Raw genomic sequence first — 8,338 nt, 5'->3', positions numbered from 1 at the left:
TCTACTACCTCCATCTATGGTTATTCTTCTGTTTACTTGTTCCAAGTGTTTTACACGCCATCACCATTGTTTATTCTATCACTATTTTTTTTACAATAGATTTCAAAATAAGAGAAAGAAAGATACTTTTGAAACTACCCAAAATATAGGGATCTATATAAGCCACAACTGCAATTTATGCCTGCCCAACCATTGAATCATGGTTAACTCTTAACAGCGTTGCAAATTCTTAGCATTTATCAAATAATTATTAAATGCTGTGCTGAGTGATGACAATATAGGGATTCACCAAGGGAAATAAGTTAAGAGCTCAAATATTGTTTATATTCACTAACATCTTGTGCTAATCAAGTGGATATACTTCACTTGCTTTCTTTTAGGTGTGCTTGTAAATCATTTCATGAGGACCATTTCCCTTTAAAACGAAAAATAAAGTTCATAGATGGTGGACTGAAATCCACCAAAAATTGAAAAACAGACATGCACATTTAAGTCAGAATTTAAGTTCTTAGTTGTATCGAGTAGCGATTGTATTCCGGGCCAAAAAACCCACCATTATTTTAGTTGAGGGTACATTATGTCTATGGCTACTGCCCACTGGTTCTAGCAAAGCTTCGATCCATAGACCATGGCTGTGTGGTTCCTCACATCTCTACTCCTTTAAAACAGTGTGGGTGAGCTAGCCGTTTGAGCTGTCTGTCCGTCCAAGTTAGAAGTTACAACTGGACACAAAAACTACTGTTTGGCACAGATGTTTTAAGCTAGATTACATAGACACGCCATATTTTGAAAAAAAATCTGTATCAGATACGTATCCACGATCCGTATCAGGTACATATTGTGTGTAATTTACCTCAAATTTTGATATTTTACCGGGTTCGACAATTCGTATCGGTACCTACTCGTTTCAATATAACCTAGATTTTAAGTAATATTTTGAGTTGTTACCTGAAACAACAACAACTATAGCTTCCACATGACGTCTAAATTCACTACAGAAGTTTAAGACATTTGTATATGGTCATTGTATATGGTCATGCATGGCTGGGGAGTTGGGATTCAATTAGGAACAGAACCGAACCTGTACAAATCTATGCAAAATCATACACAGATGATTAATGCCATGTGAAAGTGTACTCAGGCACTCTGTATCAATGATTTCAGGAGTTGGGCCTCACCACACTAATAAGTTAGAAATTCGAAAAACGACTACAAAAGGTATCAAATTTTACATTTTTTGACCATTTGGAGACCAAAATTTTTCTTGACAGTTTGGGAACCAAATTTTTTGCTTTTTGCAATTTAGTAACTTGGCAAATTTCTCTAACACTGTTTCTAATTTTTTTTTTTTTTTTTTTTTTTTTTTTTGAAAAATATAAAATATGCTAATGTGTACAACTATAACTCACACGCACACACTTCTCACGTGATAACAATAGGTCTTCCCCAAAAAAAGGGAGGTTTACTCTTCAGAAGTTAATTACATATTTACATCCTCATGGTTCTCTGTGTCATCGTTGTACTTGTGTTTGGAGATGGGAAAGATCTCAACAATGCATTAGGAGTTGTGGTCAGTCTAGTTATGCTAATCACCACCATATTGCTGACACGTACTGGTCTTGCTCATGATTTGAAGGACCTCAATTGTGTTAGTCGCTCTTTACTTTGTCACATTTTTTCTTCACCAAGATTCCAGAGGGTGGATGGTTACCTTTTGCCATTTCCATCTTCCTTGCATTTATCATGTTTGGCTGGTTTTATGGGAGGCAGAGAAAGTTAGAGTATGAAATGACCCATAAAATAACTTTAGACAATCTTGGTATGCTTTTGGCCAACCCAGAAATCCAAAGGGTTTCAGGACTATGCTTCTTCTACAGCAATATCCCAGATGGACTCACTAATGTCCTTGGGCATTACATCAAGAATATGAGGTCCTTGCATAAAGTCATTGTTTTCACAACCCTTCGTTACTTGTTGGTTGCTAAAGTGCCTCAACAGGAGCGGATTCTTGTCAAGAATTTGGGCCTTAAAGGGGTGTATGGCTGTGTAATTCAGTATTATTTAGTCAGAGTAAACCTCCCTTTTTTGGGAAAGACCTATTGCTATCACGTGAGAAGTGTGTGCGTGTGAGTTATAGTTGTACACGTCAACATATTTTTTATTTTTTCGAAAAAAAAATACAAATTAGAAGCAGTGTTAGAGAAATTTGACAGAAATCCCTAAATTACAAAAAGCAAATAGTTAAGAAAAAAAGTTTGGTCCCCAAACTTTCAAAATGTGTAAAGTTTGATACCCTTTTAAAGTGTTTTTCGTTTTATTAAACTGTTTCTGATATAAGTCACAGTATACTGAAGGTGTTGCACAATATCTTAACAAACTGGCACAAAGATTTAGCTAACTGGTTGTTTGATCAAATTACTCACTTGAAACATTAAGAATGAAGCAATGCATGTGCCTAAATTGTCTTCATTTCTTGGCAATGCATGTTACTTGGGGACGCCCACACACCAGAGCAAAAATAAAATAAAATCTAGACCAGTTAATGATATACACTATATCTGTATGCAGATTCTGCGCGTGATGGTTATAACACTACAGAGCTTCTTGGCATTACTCATCTTATATATAAAGCGGATACCAGATTTCCCAATTAGTCCCGTATTTCCGATTTTACACCAAAGTTTTTAATGGGAAGGGTACCGGAAAGTTATACAGCCACTTATTTTTTGTTCTCCGCATAAAGGATAAATCGGTAATTTACATTATTTCCCAAGACTATAAAACTCAACGTAGAAAACAGAAACACCGTTTCGCGGTTTCCCAATTGAGACAAAAGAAAACGGTTCGTCGTCTTCGTTCTGACCAATACCCCCACACTCCCATTCCCAAATTAACATTAAAATCGAAATTCCTTATGTTCTCATTCTACTTTCTTCCCATAATTTTTTTCGATCGCTGGTAATGGTTTTCTTTTTTCTATCTTATTTCCACCGAAACTTACTGCAACCAATTTTAAAATGCATATGTAGGGTTTTCGTTTCGTTCTTATCGTTTAAATTTCAAAGGTACGAAACTTTTTGTTTCTCTTGCTTCCTTCCAGTTTTGAAGGAAGGGAAAGGAGTTGGAGCGGTGAAAGCACGAAACTTGAAAACATATATCGTGTATTGTCAAGGGTATTGGTCAAAATGGTTAGTTTTTTTTTTTTTTTTTGCAGTTACATTAAAGTTTTGGAGTGCTTGGTCTGATTTCGTTTTTTCATTTTGCAATTAAATTAGAATTTTGGAGTGCTTCGTCTCATTTCCTGATTTAAATGGGGTTGTATGATGTTAATTTTGCATTTCTCTTCTATGATAGTAGGCTTATACATCTTCACTAGACTTTAGTTCTAACTCTTTGTATAGAACCTTCCCATTCAACTAAGTAATTTTGAAACCATGTGCGCAAGTTTCACATATAGTGACCGGCCGACTCACTATTTGTGAGACTTCATCTCTACGGTGCTTGCTGAGTAGCTACTAGATATTGACAACTCAATCCTTCTTTTATGAATTTTTCAGGGATGATCTTAATGTTTTATTATTGTTTGTTTGTTAAAGGATGTGTTGGCTATAGTGATTCCATAACAAATGAATAATGTAATGATTTTTTAGAATGTTAAATCTCAATTGAGTTGTCTTGCTTATGAATGCTTTTGTTCTTCAATGCTTGGTGTGGGTCAATGATATGCTTTAAAGAAAATTTCAAATGGAGTTTGGTTGAATGGTGCAGCTTGAGTGTAAACTTGCAACAGGCAATGCGACGGAACTATTAGTTAGGACTGCCACAAAAAAAAATGGGTAGTTTGAATAAAATCCTGGATCCACCCCTGAACCTCATTGAATTTCAATTCTAAGTTTATGACCCATTATTTGTGCTTAAATATAAAATGGGTGGTATTACTATATGCAGGTTATTAAGGAAGTTCAATGTTTAGAAAATATATTCACACTTAAGACGGAGAATCAGTGCTTCTATCAGTTAGCATTGGTGTTCTCCAAAGCAGCCTCATTGAACTTCAATCTCCTTTACTTTGAACTCTAAGGTGCATGATTAATTTAAATAGCACGCCTTTTTTTTATGAGTGGATTGATTTGATTGGTAGTACATAGTGTAACTTGGTTAGTTGTACATCTTCCTAATTCTAATTGGGGGTGGGTTGAGTGAAGTGACATGATCATTCCCAAAAGAGTATATACAACATTATAGCAGAGTGCAAGACAACTTTGCTTGCAAACATTTGGGAACTTACGCAGTTACGCCGGGGTGCAGACACGGTACAAAGTGGTAAACATCAAGGTTTGAATTGGATCGAGAATCGATAAATCAGCCCAATGTGGTTACCCTGTGTCAGTGCTTAAAGGTTGTTAACCTGAATTATATTTTTCTGGTCCCGACTTTCTTTTAATGGTTAATGTCGGTTCTGCGAATGGAGTTGGATATTCGTGAGCTTTATGCAAAACCATGATCAGCAGCAGTTTGAGTTTCAACATTTTCCTATGTCGTATCTTCGGCTTGCCGCTCACCATGTCATTTGAACATTATGGATTGTAATCTATGGTAGCCGATAATTCGTGGATGGCCCGAGAACCGTAATCGTGGTGAGGAAAAAACTGCCGAAAAGCAAATACCCTCGCTATTTGTCTACCCGGTTCCTGCTGAACAACATCCGGAAAATGAAAAGCCTTAACGGGTTGAGATTGCCATTAAGCGAGGTCACGAATACTTTTCTTAATGGGGAACTGGTGCAGAAATAAACACGAAGACATTGAAAACTATGGAAGAGAGTTTTTTCTTTGAGCAGAGATGTGAATGAAGAATCCAAGATTTCTATCAATGAAATAGAGAAGACTTTATCACCGGGGATGGAAACACGCCGAGTTGCAATTCTCGTGAGAGAGGGGAAAAGGATCGTAGTGACCCGGACTATGACCGCAGCTATGGAAGGTAATTACTTCTATCTTATATCTCTAAGTCGGAGTTTACAACTTGCCATGTTATTAATGGACTATTTAAATTGCAAATGTATGTCAAATGCCTACTACCCAATCGAGTTTCAACTTGGGGCCTTACAAAGATACGTTTTCAACCTCCGCTTGTGCAAGATGAGGCTGGTTTTCGCAACATGGCATGTTGCCAAGGTCTCAAGCATCGCCACCTACATGTCTTCTAATCGAATATGGGCCCATTTGGTGCTTTTGTTGGAGTAAATCGATATCTCGCAATGATGTCGTATGAACAAGTTCGACATGCTTTGTTTTCCGTAGGATCGAGTTGCAGAGTTTCGTGTGTACATTTAGTTTAAGATAACAACACAAGTATGCAAATGGTGCATTTTCCATTTGATTTGTCCATTTTTAGATCTTAGTCATAAACTAGATCGGATGGTGTGTAAGCCACCTAATCTGCGGAACCTCTTGACATTCTCGCCGCCCCTCGAAACCACCCCCAACACCTTATTTAAGCTCCATTCTTTGTTCTCCAATTGGCATAACAAAGGATGAAGTTAACACCGCTTACGTGGCTACTCTTTTCTTGTCTTCTTTGCTTAGCCTTCCTTATCATTGCTCATGCAAATCAGATTAATTATCTTGATAAACTAATCAACTCGTGGACATCGACAGTTCCCCTACCTAATCGGTACATGGCCTGAATTAGAAACCAACAATGAGTCCTCCCAAGTGTACATTGGTCCACAGGATGGGTCGATGGAAGCCGATAAAATCAATGCATTACCGCCCAACCCGAAGGAGTAGATTTTGATCAAGATTCCGTTATGTGACCATGGATCCTACAAAGCCAGAAGAGCACTATTTTATTACTTCATGGAATCTCCCCTTAACTCTTCATCAAACCCTCTACTACTATGGCTCAATGGAGGTACTACTCAATTTTTTACTTAGTATATTCCAGTTGAACCAATAATCAAAGAGAAAATACTCTTACTTGAATGAAATATTTAGAATATTACTGAAATAATACATTGGAAATGTGGTTTTCCTTTTGTTGGTCCAGAGCCAAGATGTTCTTCCCTCGATATGGGGCTATGGAGGAATTAGGACCTTTCGAGTCAATAGCGATGGAAAAACTCTTTACTGAAAATGACTTTTCTTGGAACAATGGTAATTAGTTAATTTCTCAATGACTTCAATTGTGCGCATGGCAGAGTTGTTGGACTTTATTATTGAGTGTCCGAGAAAAAAATTTCACTCATGACAAACTCTTTAATCACTTAAAAGATTATCCTACATATTCGTACCAAAATTTTGAGCCTACAATATCGAGGAATAGCAGATTTTCATTAAAACTCTCTGGCTGCGAAATACATTGCAAAGCGATGGCAAATGTGATTTTCCGGCATCTCCAAACGGAGTTGGGTATTCAGATTCAAACACATCGTCCGACTATGATAATAGTGGAGATGAGAGAACTGCAAAAGATGCATATGTTTTTCCTGGTCAATTGGCTTGAGAGGTTCCCTTAATATAAGACCGGGGAGTTCTATTTAACCGGTGAGAGCTATAGTGGTCATTATGTACCTCGGCTTGCATACACAATCCTTCTCAACAACAAAAACACCAATCGACTGTTATATCAATCTCATAGGCCTCTCCGTATGTTCACTTTACATTGTCTCAATTTTACTTTCTTCGCCATCAACATTAAAGTTTGATCTATCGTTGAGATTGATCCATACCTTCTAATTTCATTAAAGTTGATTTACTTTAATTTGTTCTTTTCGATTGGTAATGCATTGATCAACGACTATGATAATAAAATTGGAATGCTTTATTATTTGTAGACTCATGCTCTAAATTCAGATGAGACCAATATGGCTATTCATAAGTAATCGTGTCCCGGATTTTAAAAGTAGCCGTGTTTTAATTCAATAAGCCAAATTGGTGCTGAATCGAAGGTTCGATATTTACAACATATATGCCCCACTATGCCATGAAGATGAAATCAATCAACTGGATCGGTGAGTTACATTTATGTAGACTAAGTTATGATGTGTAGTTAGATAGTTAGATTATATAAAGGCTAACATAAGGTCAGTAGAATGGTTATTATTGTCGCTTTTATTTAATTTTTAATTGGCCTAAACCAGATTCACAATTTTGATCCGTGCACCGATAACTACGCCAACGCCTATTTGAATCTTCCTGAGGTGCAAAAGGCGTTCCATGCAAATCTCACGAAATGGTACAGTTGCAGGTACACCTCAAAACATTAATACTAATTGATAAATTAATCAGTAGTGCAAGGCCTTTTTTTTTTTCCCGTGGTTTGAATTTTCTAGCAGCATTTTGTAAAAATACTACAATCATGCTATTGCCTCATTATTTATCGGAAGAATTGATAACGTAAAATTGTGCAGTGGTCTAGGCTGGCATGACAGCCCAACAACTATACTACCAACAATCAAACAGCTAATGGCGAGTAACATCAGTGTTTGCATATATAGGCAAGTTCAAAATTTTGTACAAATCGAAGTCCATTTTGAACCTTAAGTAGCTCTATCTTTTGAGGGGTCGAGAAGCTGACTTTTCTTGATCGATATGTAATCCCTAGCAATGAGGGCATTTCCATAGGCAATAACCATTGAGAAGGTCGTAAGTTTGTCGAATGGATTTAGAATTGTTTCGTTATATATATATGCATTTGCATGTCTGAAGGGGCGAGTCTCGAGGAGTGAATTTAACTCTTGAACTGCAACTTTGAATGAACTATTGAACGGATTAAGCGTGAGATGTCATTAGATGGACATCTTTAAGGAATGGATTTGTTGTGGTTAAAAGGAAAAAAAAATGGAATAATGAGGTGCCTAATGTAGGTCTGTGTAAAGAAAAATAATAGTAAAAAGAACCGTAATAATGATAAAAAAAGGTTTTACCATGTATATTATGATCGTGGATGGCTTTCATTTGAAAGTTATTTATCTTTTCTAATTGTGTTTACGTCGTTGTTTGTGCCATGCAGGCTCCATTCTATCACCAGCCACTGAGTCTTGATTACTCCCAAAATTACTAGGAGACTGGGCAATTGTCTATGTAACAATCTGTATGAGAGTACTTAAATTTTAGTTTGTCATCGAACTGCCGGTACATTGTGGAGCATGTTATATTTTTGTTCCAATCCTAGATATTGTTTTGTTTATGTTATTTTTCTTCCCAATGGCTGGTGGACTTACTGACATTGCTATTATAGTGTGTATTAGTGTTTTGGTTTCCCATCTAGGAGTTCTCTTTTGCAATGCAATTGTAGTTATCTGCACGCCCGTGTGGCACATGTTTCGTTTGTT

The 8,338-nt window shown here is 36.8% G+C and overlaps 1 long non-coding RNA gene across 1 annotated transcript; it reads left to right on the top strand.

Annotated features, from left to right (window-relative positions):
- Positions 1-2,697: 2,697 nt before the first annotated feature.
- LOC147507280 (uncharacterized) lies at positions 2,698-4,562 on the top strand. The gene is made up of 3 exons (XR_015216176.1): positions 2,698-2,958; positions 3,101-3,188; positions 3,949-4,562. It is a non-coding gene; the product is annotated as an uncharacterized LOC147507280 (long non-coding RNA).
- Positions 4,563-8,338: the final 3,776 nt, after the last annotated feature.

Source organism: Coptis chinensis, chromosome 3 (genome assembly GCF_015680905.1).
Source record: "Coptis chinensis isolate HL-2020 chromosome 3, ASM1568090v1, whole genome shotgun sequence".
NCBI lineage: Eukaryota > Viridiplantae > Streptophyta > Magnoliopsida > Ranunculales > Ranunculaceae > Coptis > Coptis chinensis.
Note: the sequence above shows the minus strand (reverse complement) of the source record. Positions and strands in the feature narration are given on the sequence as shown.